This window comes from Pinus tabuliformis, chromosome 9 (assembly GCF_031772625.1).
Source record: "Pinus tabuliformis cultivar Carrire ecotype Pingquan chromosome 9, CPIR1, whole genome shotgun sequence".
Lineage (NCBI taxonomy): Eukaryota > Viridiplantae > Streptophyta > Pinopsida > Pinales > Pinaceae > Pinus > Pinus tabuliformis.
Window position 1 is genome coordinate 1,675,840,783 of NC_142307.1, and position 23,635 is coordinate 1,675,864,417.

Here is a 23,635-nt window from a genome sequence, read left to right on the forward strand (position 1 = left end):
TGGGGCACACCAACATCTCCCCAAGAGGAGAAGGGACTAGGATTTCCTCCAAGGGGAATTCCTTGGTTGGTAGACTCCATTTTCTCAACCCAAGATCAATGTAGGAAAGGGTAATGAATATTCCATTTAAAATAAATTTTATACGCTTTGACACAACTTGTTTTTTCAGTTTTTAAGAGTCGAGAAAAAACAAAAGATGACTCTAGTCTCCTTCGATTTTTAATGAGCCTGAAGTGACAAGTGCTCAGATGGACCTTTTCCGTTAAAGAGTCTGAAAAGGAACGAAAGGGACTGCTCTGGAGGTCTAGGTAGAGGGAGTACCAAACCAATCGCAAAACTGCAGAATACTTTTTACGGTACGGCAGTCAATCTTCCCGAATGCTATGTTTAGTGCATTGTGATCGATAGGGCGGCAGACACGACTTCCTATGGATAAAGGATTTAAGCCTATAGGGGTCTCCCAAAATATACTCGACGGTAAGTGGGAGCATAAGTCCGTACTGGCACTTATCGTCTCAAAGTGGAGGAATCACCCAACCATCAGTGAGGACAACAGTTACCAGGCTTTATGACGCCGGAATACGTCTCTAGCCTAGACCTCTAAATGTTGTGTGTTAAGTTCCAAAGCATTGTTAGATTCATTGAATTTATTTGAAGTTGATCTTTCTTATGAAGTTTGCCTTTTGGGTTCACCACAAGATGTAGATGTAATTCCTAAAATGCAATCTAAAGATGATAAACAAACTTTTATCTCTTTTCTGCAATGAAAATCCTAGCTACTAGAGGAAGAGAAAGACACAATCTTTTCACAAAGAGCAAAGAGCACACTGTAAATGCACTTTCCTAAATCAAGCCAAATAGACTGTCTATATGCAAATGCACATGCATGTATTTGTTTTCGACTTTCTTAGTATTGATGCTAAAAAGAAAGTTGATGTACAAATCTGAATTTGCTTTCAAGCGACAAACACAAACAAGCTTCTTTTCGAAATCAAAAGATAAAGATGATTACGACACCTTGCGATTTTGAAATTAATACTCATTTTGACACTAGAAAATCACAAATTTAGACCAAAGGCAATAGTAAAAGTATAATCGACCATCAACAACAATCAAACTTTCTCCTATGATCGAAATCGACACTTACGACAGATCTAAATCAAAGGACGACAGTACGACTATTCTACTTTTGCAATGGAAAACTGTAAACGACTCAAAAAACACACAAAAACATCTACAGTTCTTTTGTACAAATGAGGCAGAATATCAGTAAGGAAAAGGGGTTTTAAATAGTCATATACTGATCACAGGCTGCAAAATTCAGAGACAAAACTGGAAAGAATGAAGCACAAGAACCTCAGCTGCACAGGGCTAGGCTGATCAGCACACCTGTAACACAGAGAAACTGCATTGCAGTACAGGTTTCCCTTTTGGGAAGTGCGTTGAAATGTAGGATCTCTTCACAGTACCTGTGCTGGGCCAGAAACGAGAATCTGTCCAGGTTCTGGGTCACAGTTTGCAGTTTAGTCTTTGGTTTTTGGCTGAGAAAACAATCAGTAATGCACAATCAGGGGTGGATCTAAGGTGGGTCTAAGAACTATCAGAAGGGCAATTAGATAGTCTGTGAATCAGCTGTTCAAATCATAAACAGATCCAGTGAATGGATTGAAGCAGCAGATGTCTACTTTGCATTTGTTATGGTAAATGCAGTTCGAATGCTACTTATAAGTTTATGAAACAAACAACAAGAGATACACAAACAAACTAATTAGACATTCTCCCCAGCGGAGTCGCCATTTTGTTACCGGGAAAAGTGTCTATTTAGAACTTCTCTATCCCACTAAGGTGTGACAGCTGCCTTAGAAACAAACAGAGAATATTACTTTTGTATTTCCTTTATGAACTATAGATAGAGAGGAATAGAAAGAACCGACCTGTGTCTTGCGCTAATCCTTTGCTCTAATCCCTCTCTTCTTTGACAGCTTCCAGCTACCTGCTCCCTTACTTGTCCAGCTTCACCAAGTACCTGTAAGATCATAGAAGAAGAAAACTATAGAAAGATATGGATCTATATTCATAAACAACTTAGGATCAGATTCAAGTTAACCATACAAATGTAACAAGCATCAACGATACAAAAGCATGGAGGAAAAACTCAAATAGTTTTTATTGATAAACAAGAAGATCCAGGAGGAGTTACAACCGATGGTTCCTGACCCATCATCAACCTCCCAGCAAAGAAGCCCCTCTTCACCTCCAACAAAGCATAAATCACCCAATACTCTGATATTTGTCTCAAAACCAATAGCAATTCCTTACAATGTGCAAAATTCCAGCCCCCAGATCTCTAGGATGAGGGATCCATATATAGATGTGTGCAAGGAGGATGAGTCAGCTTGTGATTTGATTAGCGTCTTCTCTCTGTCAGTTCTTGCTTCCACTTGGAGACTGAAGGCCTCTTACTCATCCTTGGTCGAATTCAGTGAGGCAAGTGTCATAGGAGAAGATTCTGGAAGCTTCCATTGTCTCTCCACCTCGCGGAATGACACTGCCATTTGTCATTTCTCACCCAACGCACCCTCATAGTGCATTTAGGTGTGTTGCAACGCACCTAGCTAGTGGATTTAGGTGCTATGCAACGCACTTACCCAGTGGAGCAGCTGAAATGATCCTGTTTTGACTTATTCTGAGCAGTTTCTGGTGGAGAACTTTTGGGAGAAGCTGTAATTTGTTGACCTTGTTCCTTTAGGGGTTAGAACAACACTTTTAGGGACTTAGGAGCCCTTGGTTTATGGAAATTTCATGCTTGGAGTTGTAAGGCACAAAAATGTCTATAACACCCTCCTCCTCCTAAATCAAACAATGACTCTCATGCCAGCGATGGCGTGATTGGCACAACAGACACGAAATCGACAAAGGCTACATCTAAAAAGGCCCGTAAGATTTCTAGTCAAAATGCAAAACAAGAACTTCTTGCCTCAGAAGTAAATGCCGTCACGACAGATAAAGGCAAAGAAACCAAGAAACCAGGAGGCAAGAAGAAGAAGAAACAGGAGGAATCATCACCTGAAAAATCTTCTACAAACCCTTCTGGAAATAGGAAACCAAATCTTCCATGCTTTATATGTGATGAGGATCATTGGACATCAGATTGTCCACACAGAGCTAAGCTTAAGAAATTCTTCAAGAATTCAAAGACCTCAGCAGTATTAACTGATCTGTTTCTAAATCCAGGAACAAATCTGGTTGACAGTGGAAATGCTTCCCTGTCTCAAGTGCTGATGTTTTCGGTTTCCAAACAGCAAAATGATGCTTTGATATCGACAAGGAACAAAGATTATGGGAATCCACAACTGTCAAACAACAAGGATAAAGATCAACCCAGTAGTTTGACAACAACTTCGACAAAAGTTGTGCCACCCATCATTCCTGAACTGACAATAAAACTGCCAAAGGGAGTAGTACACAAGTCGACATTTAATCCTCGTGCTAGAGTAGCATAACATTATAATATAGTGGAAGATCTGGCCCAATCGCGATCCGCTATGTCGACACTTGAAGTACTGCAAAATTGCCCATCCAAAAAGCAGGCTTTATTATCAGCTATCGGTGGGATAGACCCAAAGGATTCCAATCTTGTATCCTTTAATCATAAAGGATACGATCCTCAGTTACCAGCTCAACTAGCTTTCCCCGTTCAAGTGAGAGCCCTCAACAAAACTATTCATCAGACAATTATTTATGAGGGGGCAACTACATATATTATGTCAATGAGTTGCTGGAAAACTTTAGGATCTCCAACCTTGTCGCAATCTTCGACGACATTAAAAGCATTCGACGGACGAACATATACCCCATATGGTATTCTAAGTAACTTGCAAGTTGAACTAGGGGGAAAACAATAGAAATAGATGTTGAAGTAATCGACGGAAACCTTGATTACAACATCCTACTGGGAAGACCATGGATATATGCTATGGCAGCTGTTGTGTCGACCTATTTTAGGAAGATTGCATTTCCCTTTCAAGGAGGGATTACAATCGCTGATCAACAGACTTTCCTCCCCAATGGTTCTCAAGTTACGGGAAGCATTCCAATGATCCATGGAAGCCCCCATTTGCTTCAAAATATTGGAGTAGGCCTACTAAAAGACCCTATATTAATGGGAACTTTTGCCCTTCCACCTCCAATAAATCTGGCGAAAGTAGCATCAGTAGGAACCTGCAATATGATATCTTCGATTAAAAAGATCTCAGAAAATGATATAAACATGGATCATACAAAGGTATTGCCTCCAAGCCAAATGGACATATTGTAGCAACCAATGTTCCTAGCATGGGAGGCAAACCCAAATCAATGCTCATCAAGCATTTGGATAGATAGGTCTAAGGAATATGGCACCCCTTCAGATCCTTGGTTGTGAGTGCATTACACCGACGAAGGAATTGTTCAATCAATGGTAATTGAAGGGGCACCATGGGAGGATTACCACCATCGTTCCCTTCTTTCGGATTGTGAAGAAGATACTCCTGATGACCTTCATTATCCCTCATTTTTTGATTTCCTATCAAATACTGTAGACACGGTGGATTCTGAGCGAAATTTGTCCAACATTGAAGAGACTATCGCCATAAATATCTCGACCAAAACAAATGTTGTAGAGAATATTTATGTTGGCAAATGTTGTTCTCCTTCAGAACTAGAAATATATAACGCTCTTTTTCGCAAATCTAGAGATGTCTTTGCTTGGTCATATAATGAAATGCCAGGCATTGACTCGAGTATCGTTGAACACAAAATTAATATGTATCCAGATGTCAAACCAGTACGACAACGACTAAGGAAGGGGCACCCCAAGAAAGCTGTTGCCATCAATGCAGAAGTTGAAAAGGTTCTCCATGCTGGTTTCATTTACCCGGTTCCTCTAACCGATTGGGTATCGAACATTGTTCCTATTATGAAAAAACAAGGAACAATTAGAGTGTGCGTCGATTATAGGGATGTAAATCAATCTTGTACAAAAGACAACTACCCTACACCCTTCATTGACCAGATAATTGATGAATGCGCCGGATGTGAAATCTTTTCATTTATGGATGGATTCTCCGGGTATAATCAAATAAATATCCGCCCACAGGACCAGTCAAAGACTGCATTTATTTGTCCGTGGGGCACATTCGCATATCGAAAATTACCCTTTGGTTTAAAGAATGCAGGGGAAACATTTCAGAGGGCAATGAATTATGCCTTTCGTGACATCAAAATCATTATTCAACCGTATCTCGACGACCTTCCGGCTCATTCGCGAAAGCGAACTGATCATCGGCAACATTTAAGAGCGATATTTATACGTTGTCGACACTACAAAATACGACTCAATCCACACAAATGTGTGTTTTGTGTTAGTTCTGGTCGTTTACTTGGCTTTGTAGTCTCAAAGGACGGGATTCGTCTCGACCCATGTAAGGTTCAGGAAATCATAAATTTGCCTCCACCTTTGAATTTGCTTCAGATTCAGAAACTCCAAGGGAAAGCAAACTTTCTAAGGAGATTCATTCTAAATTACGCCGAACTTGCTAAAGGTTATACACGTCTATTGAATAAGGAAGTGCCCTTCGTCTGGGATCAGGTTGCGCAAGCTTCCTTTGATGCTTTAAAAGAATCCCTAATGAAATCATCATTAATGTACGCTCCCGATTATCAAAAAGACTTTAACCTGTATCTGGCTGCAGCAGATACAACCATTGCAATGGTTTTAGTTCAAGAAGACAATGGAATTGAACATCCTATATATTATTTGAGTAACAACTTAAATGATACAGAAAGCAAATATTGTTATGTTGAAAAGCTAGCGCTAGCAGCTGTTCAAGCGATACAGAGATTTTGACACTATGTCCTCTTTCGAAAAACTACCATTCTATCAGATTTCAACCCCATGACTTATATATTGTCACGACAGTTGCTGGGGGGAAAATATTCAAAATGGATAGCAATTCTACAAGAGTTTGATCTGGAATTCATAAAATCCAAGTCAAAGAAAGCCCTTTTTTTCGCAGAATTATTATGCGATCTCCCATCGTCATCCAACGATGAAACATCTGAAGAAACTATCGTGGATGAACCTTTGTTTCTGATATCTTCAAGCAATCCGTGGTATGGAGATACAATCATTTATCTCCAAACGCAAAAATATAGGCCTAATACCTCCCACTCTGAACAAAAATGTATTCGATACCAATCAAAAGACTACATGATCATCGGTGATACACTTTACCATCGTGGTGTTGATACAGTTCTAAGGAGGTACCTCACCCATGAGGAGGCTGAAAAAGTCCTGAATGATTGCCATTCAGGCGCATGTGGGGGGGCATCAATCCGGTTATACTACGGCGCAAATTTTTTTACGAGCAGGATACTTCTGGCCAACAATGTTCAAAGATTACATAACTGTAGTCAGAAGTTGCCATGCCTGTCAAATTTTCGATAGCAAAACCAGAAGACCACCCTAACCTCTGCAGCCAATAGTTGTTGTTGGGCCATTCGCCAAATGGGGCATCGATTTCATGACATGTAACCCCACCTCGACCGAGGGGCATGGGTATATCATAGTCGCAGTTGACTATTTTACCAAATGGGCCGAGGTGATGCCTACATTAGATAACACTGGTGAAACAACTGCCCTCTTCTTTTTCAATCATGTAGTCACCAGATTCGGCGTCCCACAGGCCATAGTCACAGATCATGGATCGCATTTTCGCAATCACATGATGGTCGAATTAGCTGCCAAATTAGGGTTGTCGCATGACAGCTCTACTCCATATTACCCGCAAGCCAACGGACAAGTTGAAGCAATCAACAAGGTCTTGAAGCGCATGCTGCAAAGGATGATTGGAGTTCACAAAAGGAGTTGGCACCTAATCCTGTACTCAGCCTTGTGGGCATACCAAACATCAGTAAGTAATGCGACTGGGTTTACACCTTTCCAACTGGTGTATGGCCTAGAAGCGATCTTACCAGTTCAGTGTGAAATCTCGTCCCTCAAACTCGCAATCGACCTTCTCCCCTGAACTTCAGAAGAGGAGGCTCGTTTCTTGGAACTAATCCAATTGGATGAAACCCATCGTGATGCTGCTTTGGCTAACGAAGCCCACAAGAAATGAGTCAAGGCATAGTTCGACAAGAATGTCAAACCCCGTGTCTTCTCAAAAGGTGACTTGGTCTTGCTTTATGACCAAGAATCCGATAAGTTGGGAGCAGGTAAATTCAAGTCTTTATGGATGGGCCCCTATATTGTTAAGCGAGTGTTAGAAAAAGGAGCCTACGAGTTAATGGATTACGATGGGATTCCACTGGCACAACCTCGTAATGGGTTGTACCTTAAACATTACTATGCATGATTCAGTGTGGTAACCTATATGATTTTGTTACATTTTTGTTTTCGCTAAAGTATTTGTTTTAGTCAAGTAAATCCGCTTTTTACATTTGTCGTAGATGTCGAACCTATTGGAATCATTTTTCGGATATGCCGACGGAGCAAGTTATAGTTTGCAGAACCTATCTTCTACGGCCTGGGCCATTTTCAATCCAAGCGGCGAGTTAGTAAGTTTCAGAGGGGTATGTATTAGTCGATCAATGAATAACATTGCTGAATATAGCGCATTGATAGAACTTCTCTCTGATGCCATCACACATGGCATATGTCGACTGGTCGTCAGGCTAGACTCACAGCTCATCATACTACAGCTCACTGGTATCTACTCTGCCCCAAATCCAGCTATCTATCGCATGTTCCTAAGGGTCAAGATTTTGGAAAGGCAATTTGATTTTATTCAATATCAGCATATTTCCAAAAGCTTAAACACATTAACTGACTCATTGGCAAATTATGTGTTAGATAGACATTTGCAACATTTATAAAAAGAAGCATCTCATCAATATTTGCACCAGGATCATGTAACTTAACCAAAATAAAACTCCGAAAATCAAAAATATATATATATATATAACTGTTTATGGTTTACACATAATGTTCTGTAACCAAGACAAAATTGGTCAAATGACCCAAAACTCAAAAATGCTAGGGGCACCCTAGTCTAATGATGCTGGTGATAACAAGTCACCGCTTGTGTAATCATGCGTAAAAGCCTAGTCCACCGACTTGGCACGCCAGTAGTATGTCGCTGCAACCTCAAAGGCAGCTCGTCAGTCCTCACATCTAGAATACCGAGAGTGAGGCCCTCGACTAGATCCTGTAATGCTGAAAGAGTCTCGGCCACATCAAGGTCGCGAAGGATAGCCCTTCCAACAGCCTCTCCTGCTGGAGTGGCAGCTGACACTCTCAGGCATACTACTGGCTGAATAGGACCAACATCTGCATGAGCACATGAGTTTTGATTGACAAAGTAAAGCACAAGGAAATTATAAAAGGAAAATGATAAACAGAAATATGGTCAAGAATTTACCAATGGCACCCCACTGTTCGCCAGCCAACAATACCAAATTTGGGTCACCCCGGAAGTCCATACCAGCATATGGATACTCAGAATAAACCATCTCTTGATGATCAAACCACCCGAAGAAGGTATTAGAAAAGGAAATCTGAGACTAACCAGCATGCCTAGACATATGGTCGACCCATCTCTGCATACGTGGTTCAGTCGGTGGAGGTAAACTGAGTGCAATATACTGCGACTGCATCAGTGGTATCTTTTCCAAGGCGAAGGCGGTCAAAATAGAACCGTATCCAAAGTTCTTCAACCTCCCGCTTTTCACCTTGGTCAACTGTTCTTTCATCACAAGGAGTACTGTGTCACACTAGTTGAATACCTTCGGTTCGAGACATTCCAAGGCGTACTGCATATAAGATCGGTTGGCCATATGAAGAGCCGCACCACCAGCCATCCTACCAAAAGTGAATAGAATGGTCCTCAAAGACCTGTCAGTGACATCTCGAATGATGATCTTGCCATCTTTACTTGGCTGAGATCCCTCTCTGCAATAACTGTGAACATAATCTCTCACAGATTCACCTCCACGGGCCGAACCTGATAAAGAGATAGGGGCACCCCGCCTCGATAAGTCAGTCAAAAAATAGATGTCCACTACAGTCAAGGGGATGGATTTGCCCCTAATCTGGAACACCTGGTTGGTAGGATCCCAAGCATCGAGCAAATACTGCAGCAAGTTGATTTTTTTTCTCATGCTAGAGATGTAGAAAAACTTCAACAGGCCACAGTTCCGTAGTGCGTTTACTGTAACCAGATCGTGTAGAGCAAGCATGTCATCTTCTTCATACTCACATTCTCGCCATGTAATGGTCATATGCTCCAATGAATCTCTGAAAACAAACAAGAGAAGAGTTAGATCCTGATTTGGTGAGAAACAAACGAAATTTCCATCAAAAAATTGTGTATAAGTTTCCTTCCCTACACTCATCGCAGCTACAGTAGTGTTCTGGGTGCGTTGCATGTCAATTGGCCAGTGGACAAGCTAACATCCAACGCACCTTTCGATGCATAAAGGGTGCAATGGAGCCAAGGCGAGTTTTTCAAACCCTAGAGGCTCAGAAAAACTAGAAATCAAGCTCAGAATGCAAAATGGAAAGGATGAAATGAAAGAGCTCAGGTTTAGCTCCTACCTGGTCCAGACGGTGCCGAAAATCGTCCACAGAATCTCCCGGAATCAACTGATGAAAATCAAGTGGGAAAAGCACCTCCAAAGCTCCAACAAGCCAAAGTTCAAATGAAATGGTAAAATGAGAGGTAAAAGCACTTTTAAATTACTTTTACGTAATTTGAGTAAAATATTAGTGTCTTAACTCATTTTTTCAAACATATATTGTTTATTTCTAACTAGTTTGATGAAGCAATTGAATATGCAGTACAATCTTTGAAAGAACAAAGCTATTAATGGTAAAGTCAAAAAATGACCGTCAAATCGAGCAGTTTTAACGCGAACTTCATGCTTGTTAAAAAATAAACATAAGCAATGAGCAAATGGTTCCCACAGCATTTAAGCTCAATAAAAAATGAACCAATTCTCAGTAAATAACCATCGTGAATGTAGTACTTCAGCCTTTAAAGCCTTGGTCGTGTTCTCATCATCACTTCCACTCTGTATTGGCTGATCATTCACCTCCATTTGATTGTTTACCCCTTTTGAGGAACAACTGCGAAGATTGATCCTATTAGCCATCCTTGTAACACTGCCATGATTAGAAAATTCCAAACCTTACATGGAATCAGCTGCTACCCAATTTTATCACTCGTTCCTCAAAGACAAGTCTCCTTTAAGCTCTTTTCAACTGACGCGTAAAATATGAAAAGATTGCCGAGCCATTGGCCTCTCCAGCTCGTTAAAGGGACTGGAAGTGCTATCCCTCCTTTAGATTTTAATCTTTTTGGACCTGAGGGATTATTACACAAAAAGATCGAGTGCTTGTTTTATTCGGCTCGTTAAAAGTATCGAAAATTCATCCCTTCTATATTGTTTTATACTTTTTCAGACTTAAGGGATTAGATGACGAAAAAGGATTTTTGGAGTTTCCTTTACGTCCCTTTTCAGACTCTCTAAAAGTGAAAAGGACCGAGTTATCTTTGTCGTTAAACTCGTTAAAACCTAATAGCGACAAACTTGTCCATAGTAGACAAGAACAAGTTTCATTATCGCTAGGCTCGTTAAAACATAGCGATGGGTTTGCCCAAAGGGAAAATTATAAAACAAGCATATGTTATCCTCCTCAAGCTTGACAAAAATAAAGAGGTACTGGTCAGCAATGACTGGGGAAAAATTGGGAAGAAAACTTGAAGAAACTTTGCTGGTAGCAAGTCGCTCTTGAACATGACACTTTCACTCCGCATCCAAGTCGGTTTGGGTTGTTTCATTCACCGGTCACATCACCATGGTCACATCACACCATCCACATTTGGGGTTAATGCTACCAATCCATCATGTCAGTGTCGCCGATATGTTCAAGAGAAGTCACTCAGAGAATTCACCTGTGTCTCACCCGCTGCAATATATTTACGCTCCATTCTTTCATGACCGCCACCCTGAACCTTATATCACCAGATCGTTTTCACCTCCATTAAAATCATTTGCTCCATTCTATGTCATTGATGTGGGATTCATTAAGGCCCTCCTATGACGGATTGCTTCTTGTCGACATCAGCTCATTATCCAAGAAGTCGATCTAGGGACACCCCTTTCAGTACTTTGAAGCTTGCATGCCTCAATGGCAAGTTTCTCACTTCCGGCGACAGGTTTACATCAATGGCCTTCGACCGAAAGATTTTGCGTGGTGTTTGACGCCAAGTCCCTTATTCACACCACGTGAATTGTATTGTAGTACCTTGAGGATCATTATCATTATCGATGATTCCTCTTGTGCCTGCTAACAACTTACATCATTGGCTGGTAATCAGGCGATGTCTTTCCATGTTCGACTCTAGAACATCTCTCACATGGATCGACTTGTACTTTGAGTGAAGATCAAACGAGATTGAAGACCCCAGATCTAGTTTCATCCATCTGAGCTGCGATATATATTCAGGAAAATAAAGACATCAAATGTACATCATTGCTGCGCAGATAATCATCCATTCTATGGGATGATGGCTCCTCCAGAATCATCAGTCTACACTCAGACGATTGTCTGTCCTATGTACATGAAAATGAATTTATAAAGCTGAGCATGGGAATGCCCGCCTCAGCTAGATCATGAAAATATTATGAAGATAATGTATTGTATTGTATCTTATTACAGGTCTCCTCCCAGCTTGAAAGAACTTCGGATCCTCATGATAAAGCATTTCACCCGACGTCAAAAAAGATTAACGACCTCATGCTTTAAGGGGCAACTGTAATAGACATTTTTGGGCACTGCAACCCCAAGCATAAAATGTCCATAAACCAAGGGCTCCTAAGTCCCTAAAAATGTTGTTCCAACCCCTAAAGGAACAAGGTCAACTGATTACAGCTTCTCCTAGAAGTTCTCCATGAAAAACTACTCAGAATTGGTCAAAATAGGATCATTTCACCTGCTCCATAGGCAAAGTGCATTACATCTCACCTAAGTACACTCAGTGGGTGCTTTTCATTTCAATAAACCCTTCTATGGGGTGCAATGGGCGAAAAGAGACAAATGGCAGTGTCAAACTGCGAGGTGGAGAAGCATGGAATCTTCCATAAACTTCTCCTGTGACACTTGCCTCTCTGAATTCGACCAAGGATGAGTAAGAGATCATCAATCTCCAAGTGGAATCAAGAACTATTAGAGGGAAGACACTAATCAAATCACAAGCTGACTCATCTCCCTTGCAGACATCTATATATGGATCCCTCATCCCAGAGATCCAGAGGTGGGAATTTTGCATCTTGTAAGGAATTGTTGTTGGTTTCTTGAGGCAACATCATAGTGTTGGGTGATCTAAGCTTTGCATGAGGTGAAGAAGGGCTCACTTGCTCAGAGGATGATGATGGGTCAGAACAACTAGTTGTAACTCTCTTGGCTCTTTCTTGATTATCAATAAAGCTATTCAAGTTTTCCTCCATACTCTTGTGTCATTTATGTTTTATGCATTTGTATGTTCAATTTACATCTGATCCTAGATTGTTTATGATAATAGATCCATGTTCTTGTATAGTGTTATGCTGCTTTGATTCTACAGGTACTCTGTGAAGCTGGGTATACCAGAAAACAAGTAGCAAAGGACTATCAGAAGAGAGAGGAATCAAGCAAGGAACCAAGCGCAAGACAGAGGTTGGTCTCCTTTATTCCTCTCTCATCTATATTTGATAAAGGAAAACAAAAGTAGTTTTACTTTGTTTGTTTCTAAGGTAGCTACCACACCTTAGTGGGATTAGCAGTTCTGCATAGACACTTTTCCGTATAACACTCATCTTGCATTTTCCCCTTGTCTTTGTCCTGTACCTATGATGTTGATGGAGGAAGCGAGGCCCCTTCCACCCCGAGTGGAGATAACGCTCACTTTGCTGTTGTAAACAAACGTCTGGTGCCTTTCTGATATGTGATGAATACTGGCACACTAGTAGTCTCATGATGCTCATACCGATGAGAAGGTTCACCTTCATGCCTAACCTCTGATAATCTCCGTGAAGCTCTGAAGAAGTCACGAGAGATGAAATCATCCCAAGTGATGCCCTGCAATCCAAGCTGATGAACCACCAAAATCTTAATAAGAGCAAAATGATAGACACTGTTAAGTTGCTGCTGAGGGGTTTTATGCTGTATAAAGGTGGTCATCCTCTCTATGTTCCGACAAATGAAATACGGAATGTTCATCATCCGTACCCTGGTGAAATGCATGAGAAACCTAATGTGATAAGCATAAAGATGAGAGAACCGTCCCTCACAGCTGAAATATTTCATAATCAATCTCATTAGCGGAGCATATTCATCTTTCAGATATCGGAATGGGAACACTCTCTTGAGCTGCCTCAAGAAACTGGTTTTGATGTAGGGCTCATAATGTTGTCGGTCAATCTTTTGTTTCTTGTGCCATGGTTCACCAATTTTTGGTATACCGGTTGCTAATGAGACATATTCTCGTGTAAGTGTGAAGGTGACACCAGCCAAGATAGCTTGATCTCTGTGCAAGTGTAGCACAAAAAGATGAGCCAACTCATGATGAAATTGGACACTTGCCACCTTTTGACAAAACACATAGCATGACTGATGCTGAAAACACTGCATAGCAAGAGGGCAGGCCTGCAATTCTGTAAGGGTGATCAGTTCTTCCCTAACATGTCTGCCACTTTTATGAGGTCTACGGGGTGCCTATTCTTCCAAGGGAGAGTTACTTTGGGTTTCCAGCTCATAGTCCGATGAATGCTCAGATGCCATGACTGCTGTACAAAATACCTTGAATGAAAGATGATGTTGTATATGAAAACTGTTTTGACTGCTCTTTAGGGTGCAAAGTCTGCCCGCGAAGTCTGCCACCAAAGGGAAAAAACCAATGCAACAGGGACTGTTAGGAAGGGGAAACAGTAGTGAGGAATGGGAATTATTGGGAAAAATTTAATAGGGAAATATGGGAGAGGGTTTGAGGGATTGATGTATGGGAATAGGGTTTAGGGTTTGGGCTTATTGTATAGGTTTTGAGGTGTGAGGTTGGAGGATTTGGGATAGAGCATGTAGGAGAGGGGAATAATGAATTTAGGTGATAGGGAATTAGGGATTGGTGAAAACAAGGGAAAGGGGAAGGAGAAATGATTTTGGTGGCAAAACTGTGAGTTCTGAAACCCTGGTAGCAAGTTTGCTTGTGTTTATAGAAAGAGGGTTTGAATTTTTGTTTCAACCTTTATCACCCCTAAACCACCATCTCTTATCATAAAATTTGATTCAACAACAAGAAGAAGGGTCTACCTGCAAAATTCACGCAAGGTATGAGAAAATTGGTGAAGTTTCAAGCAATTTTCAGGCTTTAGGCTATATGCGCCATGCTAAGAACCCAGTGCACCGTGCACTCTCTGTGCACCGCGCCCGTTCAGAATAACACTGAGAAAAACCTCCCAGTGCACCGCGCCACCTGTTATGTGCACCACGCTTCCTTCAACTCACACAGTCGGCCTCTTTCAAACACAGTTTTTCTCTTACACTTTCAAAACATGATTTCTCCCTTGGATTCTGAAGGACACTTGTTGCAAACGAATAAATAGCTTTGAGAAATATCTTGACAAGAGATGGTTTTGATTTTTACTTCTTAAAAACCCATTTTGTAATGTTTTGAATCTGGGACTTTTTGACAATTAATAGAACTGTGACTTTTTGTTTCCTCATTTATTTTTGGTTGAAATGATGAATTTTTTGGCAAATTTTTGCAGGAATAGCTGACATGGGAGTTGGCAAAGGAGACCAGGGCTGCGCTTGGAGAATTCAAGAACTAAAATTTTTGGAAAATTATTACAAAAAACGAAATGTCGACTTGTCTTCAAAACAGAGTTTTGAAGAAAAGTCATAATCCATCCATATGACGATAGAAATATTTGAAATAACAACTCATCAAGGACCTCCCTCTGGCCTACTAGATTTATTAGACCTTGTCAAAGACCAAATTGGCTAACCCTAGACCTAATGACTAAAATGACTGTTATAACCTAGAAACTGAAACAGGACTGCAAATGACTTTTAAAACTTGATTTTGATGGACAAACCTAAGCCAACAGTGCAAAGCATTAGAGGTATGAATGACAAAGCCCTTCTGACAGATTTATGGCATGCTCCTAATGGAATGCAACTAATCGAATGAGATGGGACACCTAAACATGAAATGCAAAAAGAGTTCTGATCTCTGATGGAGAGATGACTAGACGGACTCTAACAAGGTCCATGGGACATTAAGTAGTAGGTCATTCTTTTCTTCTAGAAACCAAAGTTAGTGCCATCGAACAAAGGAAGTCTTCCTGATGCTTCGTGATTTCTTATCATGGTTTCGGATCATTCTTCAAGCTGTTAGGCTAGTATGAAAAAGCCTACTCTGATACCAATTGTTGGAAATACTGAGAGGGGGGGTGAATCAGTGTTTCTTATTTTTTAATTGTTCTAGTGATTGCCAAAAGAATATATCGATATGTATATGTATACACAGAACATAGAAATCAATAGCTGGAAGTAATGCTTTTATTAAAACTCAAGATAGGGCAATGAAATAAATATAATATAAGTATATATCTGATTGTGAATAGTTGCCAAGCTCCAACTTGTACTTCAGTGAGGCTCCAACCTCCAGAGCACCAACTTTGTTTTGCAGTGGTTCTGAACTTAGGAGCACCTACCCCTAATGACTTTAGTACTGTTCAGTTCTAAGGCTCCAACCTCTTGGGCTCCAACCCAACCTTGGTATAAACTGGTATGTTGCTACACTCTATTCAGCTGAGGTTCTCTCACTCCTACTCTCCTACCTCTACTATTTCTACAGCCTCCGCTGCTTCTGCTGCATCTTCTGCCTTTGCTGCTTCTGCTACCTCACACTCTGGTTCTTCACCACAACAACAACACCAACATTTCTCTATTTTTACTGTTTTATACATTCTCATGCCTTTGTCCATTCGTTTTTGCTTACTCGCTGGCTCTTTGGCTTCCTTCTCGCCTGCTTCAGCTTGCTCACCATTGGCTTGTCTGTCGTTGTAGCTTCCTCTATCTCATCATACTCATAGCACATGTTAATTCATAAGAGAGTGCCAAATAATCCATGGAGAACACATCTCACTGGTTAGACTGTAACATCACTCCTTTAACATTGATTATGGGCATGCATAGAGTTCAACTTCATTTAACGGATAGCCACGTCCAATCGCAATCGATTTCACCATGAATCACCCCATTTACCTGACGTTCAGCCCTCTAAAACCATCGAACACAACCATCATAAGCCTTTCAGCTTAAAACCACCCCGCAAGCAAAAACATGGTTATACAGGAAAATATATGAAAAATAGGCGTGAAACACTGATGGCAGATTTCAAATTTAGTTTACCCACTTCTATTCCTGTATTGGGTCCATAGCTCCATCGCAATCGGTGGATTTAACATCCCTTCGAGACTAGCGCCATAGCGGATGCGATATTACATTGGACCATGTTGTAATCGGACCATCGGGTCCGTTACTTACATCGCAATTGGCGCTCGAGAGAGTGTAATTCCTTTGTGTATTGTTGCAATGGGCAGATGCGATATAGCATTCAACCATAACACAATTCCACAGCAGGTCTGCACTTGCAATCGTAATCGATGTTCAAGACTTATGGGGGTCCTTTATATGTCGACCCCATGACATCACTGATGGCCAACGGGTTGATCCTCCAGCAGATGCGATCTAGCATTAAATTGTGTTACAGTTAGACCATCGGGTCTGTGTTATAATTGCAATCGCATGTTCAGGGGTGACCACTCTTTATTCATTGCGACTACCACGGATGCGACATAACAATAGGGTGTGATATAATAGGACAATCAGGTCCACATACCTTATCGCAATCGGAGGTTTTGGGTGTGACACTTAATGAACTCGCCGATATAATATACTGCTCCGCCTCCGATAGTGTATTTGTAATATGTATGCTATGGCCTCTGTTTGTGTTAAACACATATATATAAGGTTACGCATATATATAGGGTTTTCTCCTTCGATAATGCATTTTCCTATTCATATATATATTCTCCACTCCTTTAACCTTGCATATATATATTTTTCCACCGTTTCCTTTAACCCTGTGTGTGTAGATATATATATATATATATATATATATATATATATATATCTATATATATATATATATATATATATATATATATATATATAGATATATATATGTATATATATGTGTATATATATATATAGATATATATATATATATGTATATATATGTATATATATATATATATATATATATATATATATATATATGTATATATATATATATGTATATATATATGTATATATATATATTGCTCCAATGGCTCTGCTTGTTCCTCTGTTGCTCTGATGGCTGTTTATAGATGTTACTTGCATGCATTTAAGCTCTCCGATGACTTATTTGCATGCCTCCATTAGCTCTATCTGCTCTTTGTGCTGTTTGCTCCTCTGGTGGCTCTGTCTCCTCCTCTTGGCTCCGATAAATCTGTGTGCTCCTCTTGGCTCTGTCTACTTCTTGAATATTGCCATATTGACATCAATGAAAATCTGTGTCCAACACTCATTCCTCTTCTCCAGCTAGGAAACCTTGTTACCCATGTTTAATTTGTAACGATGAGCACTTTATACAAGACTGTCCTCACCGCTCTAAAGTCTCAAAACTTCTTAAGAGTTCTAGTACATCCATTGTGTTGACAGACCCTTTTCCAAACCCGAGACTCATTTGGTTGCTACAGATCATGCTTCCACTTCCCAAGTGCGTATGCTATCAGCCACTAAGCCTAAGACTGATGTTTTGGTGACTACACGAAGTAAATATTATGGTAATCCACTGTCGTCATTGAATAACCAGGCTATAGATCAACCAAATAATTCAACTTCGACTTCGTCTGATTCCATTCCACCACCCATTACACCAAAGTTAACAATAAAATCGCTTAAGGGAGTTGTTCATAAATCTACATTCAACCCTAGAGCTTGAGCAGCGCAAAATTATAACATAGTAGAATATTTGGCTCAGTCTCCTTTTGTTATGTCGATGCTTGAGGTGCTTCACAATTGTCCCTCCCAAAAGCATGCTTTATTGTTAGCAATTGGTGGAATTGATCCAATCAATCTCGTGGTTTTTAACCATGTGATTTATATGTGACAATTACCAGCACAGTTAGCATTCTTGATCCAAGTAAATGCTTTGAATAAACTCATTCACCGAACCATTGTTGACAAGGGTGCATCTACTTGTATCATGTCAATGAATTGCTGGAAAACACTTGGATCACTGCCTTTGTCATGATCACCTATGGCGTTAAAAACTTTTGACAGTCGCACTTATACACCTTGTGGAATTTTAAGTAACCTGCAAATAGAACTTGCGGGGGGGGGGACTGTAACTGTTGAAGTTGAGGTCATTGATGGACTACTTGACTACAATACTTTACTAGGAAGAACATGGGTTTACATTATGGCTATTATGGTTTCGACATACTTTCGTATGATCGCTTGCCCTCATAAAGGTGTAATCACAGTAATTGATCAACTCGCCTTCTTCGCCTCTAGTTCATAGGAAACTGGAAGCGTTCCATTAGTTCACAAACCTCTACTATCTCTTCAAAACATTGGAGTAGGTATCTTCAAATATTCTTTCCTAATGGTCACCTTTTCAATACCATCACCATCACAAATGGCAGAAGTTGCAAAAGTTGAGACCTGTAACATGATATCTTCCACTTCATCTAACTCATGGAAGATTTCCAATAATTCTGAAGTTGATATGCGTAATGAAACCATGCCACTAAGCCCAATTGAGCTCGCATAGCAATCAATATTTTTGGCTTGTGCGACAAATCCAAATCCATCATCACCAATTGTATGGGTTAATCATTCGTTAGAATATGGTACTTCCTCTGATCCTTTTTCATGTACATTTTCTACTGATGAAGGAATCATCCAATCAATGATGACAGAAGAAGAACCATGGGTAGATTATCATCATTGATCCCATCTTCCAAATCACATAGAAGATATTCCAAATGAACTAAATCACCCTTAAATCATTGATTTCCTTTCGAATTTTTTATTTATAGACACATTCGATTCTGAATGAAACTTATCGAATATCGAAGAAACCATTTCTATCGATATTTCGACCAAACCTAGAATTGTAGGAAGCATCCATGTTGGCAAATCTTGTTCTCCATCGAAACTTGAAACTTACTGTGCTATTTTCTGTGAATTCCGTGATATATTTTCTTGGTCATATGAGGAAATGCCAGGTATTATTTCTAGTATAGTTGAACACGAGATTAAAATGTATCCTGATGTTAAGCCGGTACGACAATGCCTCTATCCTATTCATCCAAAGAAGGCTATTACCATAAAAGCAGAAGTTGAAAAACTTTTGCATGCTAGTTTCATAGGCCCTGTTCTTGTTACCGATTAGGTTTCCAATATTGTTCCTATCATGAAGAAACAAGGAACGATATGAGTGTGTGTTGATTATAGGGATGTTAATCATGCTTGTCCAAAAGACAACTATCCCACTCCCTCTATCAACTAGAAAATTGATGAATGTGCAGATGTGAAATATTTTCATTTGTGAATAGCTTTTCTAGATATAATTAGATCAATATCCACCCAAAGGAACAATCTAACATTGCCTTTATTTTTCCCTGGGGCACATTTGCAGATAGGAAACTCCCTTTTGGTTTGAAGAATGCTAGGGCAACTTTTCAGAGGGCAATGAATTATGACTTCCACGAAATCAAACACATCATTCAACCCTATCTAGATGACTTACCTGCTCATTCACGGAAATAGGCTGATCACCCGCAACATTTGAGAGCCATCTTTTTAGGGTGCCAACACTACAAAATTCGACTCAATCCACATAAATGTGTGTTTTGTGTTGGTTCTGGTCATTTGCTTGGTTTTATAGTGTCTAAATAAGTAATTTGACTCGACCCCTTGAAGGTTAAGGAAATGCTTGATCTACCTCCACCTTCCAATTTACTTCAGTTACATAAACTCCAAGGGAAGGCTAACTTTCTAAGGAGATTCATTCCCAACTATGATGAAATGGATAAAGGATTCACTTGTCTTTTGAAAAAGGTAATTCCCTTCCATTGGGACCAAGTTTTGTAATCTTCCTTTGATGCTCTCGAAGATACCTTGATCCAAGTGTCATTAATGTTTTCCCCTAATAATCAGAACAACTTTTTCCTGTATCTTGCCACTGCAGATACAACCATTGCTATGGTTTTAGTCGAAGAAGAAGATGGGATTGAACATTCGATATATTATTTGAGTCGTAATCTCAATGATACGGAAGTTAAGTGTTCTTAAGTTGAGAAGCTATGTTTGGCTTCTGTTCAAGATATACAGATATTTCGCCATTATATGCTGCTCTGAAAGACCACTGTGATTTTAGATTGAAACCTTATGACATACATCTTGTCAAGTCAATTGCTGGGGGGAAAATATTCAAAATGGATCGTTATTTTGTAGGAATTTTATTTGGAATTCATCAAATCCAAGTCAAAAAAATATCTAGTTTTTGTCGAGCTTCTTTGCGACCTTCCCTCTACTGCCATTGACTCAATAATGAAACCATCAAATTTGGATGAGTCTCTATTCTGATCTCATCATTTTACCCTTGGTATGGAGATATACTGATCTATCTCCAAACCCAAACCTTCTGACCTGATACCGCTTGCTCGCAATAGCAACAAATTTGATATCAAGCCAAAGCTTATCTGATCATTGGCGACACCCTTTACTGTCGTGGTATAAGTACGATTTTACGGAGGTGCCTCACACATGAGGAAGCCGAGAAAGTTCTAAATTATTGCCATTTTGGTGCTAGTGGTGGACATTTATCTGGTTATCCTACCGCGAAGAAGACTCTTTATGTTGGTTTCTTCTGGCCTACCATATTTAACGATTGCATTACTACTGTCAGAAGTTGTCATGCATGCCAGATTTTTGACCGTAAAACTCAATTACCACCTACACCACTACATCCTGTCATCATTGTTGGACCATTTGAAAAATGGGGCATTGATTTCATGACATGTAACCCTCCCTTGGCCGAGGGGCATGGGTATATTATTGTCATCGTTGACTATTTTACGAAATGGGTCAAGGCGATGTCTACATTAAACAACAGTGGTGAGACAGCTGCACTTTTTTTCTTCAACCATGTGGTTGGACGGTTTGGTGTACCACAAGCCATAATTACAGATCTGTTGTACTACGAAACAACCCCCCCATTTTTAAAGAACAATAGCTAAGGTTAGAGTTATAAATGGGGACCCTTTTAAATTTTTAGGCTTAGGATAGTAATCCCTAACTCTAACCAAATACCTAGCAAAATATTGCAAAATGAATTAAGGATGAAATCTGCATCGTAAATCTCAAATTGCACTTTTCCATGTGACTATCTTAAAACATATTCAAAAAATTGTGATCTTCGATTAAATCTCCCGCTGTGATAACCCGATAAATAGTACCTTGTCAATTCACAATCACATTTTGCACTTTGCAAACTTCATGAGAAACTTATCTATGTCATTAGAATGTCCATTTGTGATTTGTGAAACGTGATATTGCAATATTCACAATCGCATTTCGCTTTATGCATCTAGTAGCGCTATACTGTATCCATTTAAAGATTGCGATGAGCGATTAAGAGCAGTAAAATGTGTGAAATAATTACGTTTTAAATATCAAAATGAACAAATTGACAGGTTAATAAATATTTAGCGCCCAAGGAAGGATAATGATTTTCCAATTTATGGGTATTTAACATCGAGTATCTCATTAAACATTTCTCATGATCTAAAGTCATTTTAGAGAAGCTTTCAGTATTAATTACCTGATACCATCTGCGTTGATATATCTTGTCTATTTCAGGCATGCTATAAAATACATGTCACTAAGAAAGGTGATGCAGAAACAGAGCAAGCATACCATTGTTGAATACGAGTTTACAGAGATGTCTCCTATTTTTGCTAATACAATTTGCGACACTACTGGAGGCACAACATCTTGGGAGGTCATATACAATAGGCTTGAGAACGAACATCCTAAAATCACTGGCATGAGAGAAACAACTGAATCAACAAGGCCTTCAGAACTCCATTGCAGAGATGCTTCATGTTCTTTCCTTCATAAGATAGGAGCAAGATATAAAATCCTCCCATACACGTATATGATCAGGTGGGTGATCGAAAACCTTATCATTGAAGATAGGCAATTCAAGAATTCAATAATGGAGCTCATAGGGTCGTTCAGAGCAGAGGACTTGAAGAAAATGTACCACATACCTAACCTGTAGGATATCTACAACAACACATTTGTGGCTAACTTCGTAAAGAAAAACCAAAACCTCTTCAAGCTGATTTAGGGTTGGAGAGTGTTGGACAACAAATTCAAATATGACAAATTGGGTATGTATGCTATAGCCTCTTTGGCAAACCCTTACAACTATGCAACAACTATGTTATGTAGATTATATGGGATACCCAATAATACTAAGTTTTCCATAGAATGGATTCCTCTTATTGATGCCTGTGTTCATTCACACATCATGAATTGGCCCTCCATCCTATCTGATAACCTAGCCACCACCGTTACCAAATATCGACAAAATAAATCCTCCTCTTCAGATAACCTCCCTCCATTGTATTTTTTGCCTACATTATGGATGTTATATGTTCTTCCATGACATTTCCAACCATGGGTTGGAAATGGACCTTACAGGACCCCTACCCTATCCATCTTATTCATAAACAAATATGGGAATCACATTACATACCTCACTTCTATAAGATATTTCATGTTGTTGTGCTACCCCTACATCAAATAATTTTCAATAAGAAAGCCCCCAGGTTTTCCCAAGAAGCCGCAGTAGACCTGCTTACTGTTGGAAAATATTTCATTAAAGAACGGTTCACCTACATTAGGGTTTTTAGTAGCATAGCCGATCCACATGTCCTTCCTTTATATGTTTCTGATAAATTATTAGCAAGAGATATTGCCTACTAGAGCATGGGAAAAGTCCTGACTAAAGTTCTCAAAGACGAAAAAGAAGTCATTAAGGCCCTCCTTCCCTCTCAAATGCAGTTCTTTTGCTTTAGCAAATTTTCGTCATGCTACCAAAGAGTCAACACGTATGGAAGCCCTGAGGCTTCATACATTGCCCAAGAGGCAATTTGATCCAAACAAAGTGGCATATAATATCACAACTGGAGTAAAGATCAAGCCATACAACCATGAGGATAATTATTTTGAATACTTGTTATAGTCAATCGTATCCTTCGAATAAGCATTCAAATGGTCAAAGGAAAATTTGAAACTTGAAGATTTCCAAATCTTTCAGGAATTCAAAAATGAGAGGCTTGAAGTGATCCCAATGCATTTGTTAAAGCCTAAGGATAAGCCTACACCAAGTGTCACTGCTGTGGTGAAGGTCCTAGTTCT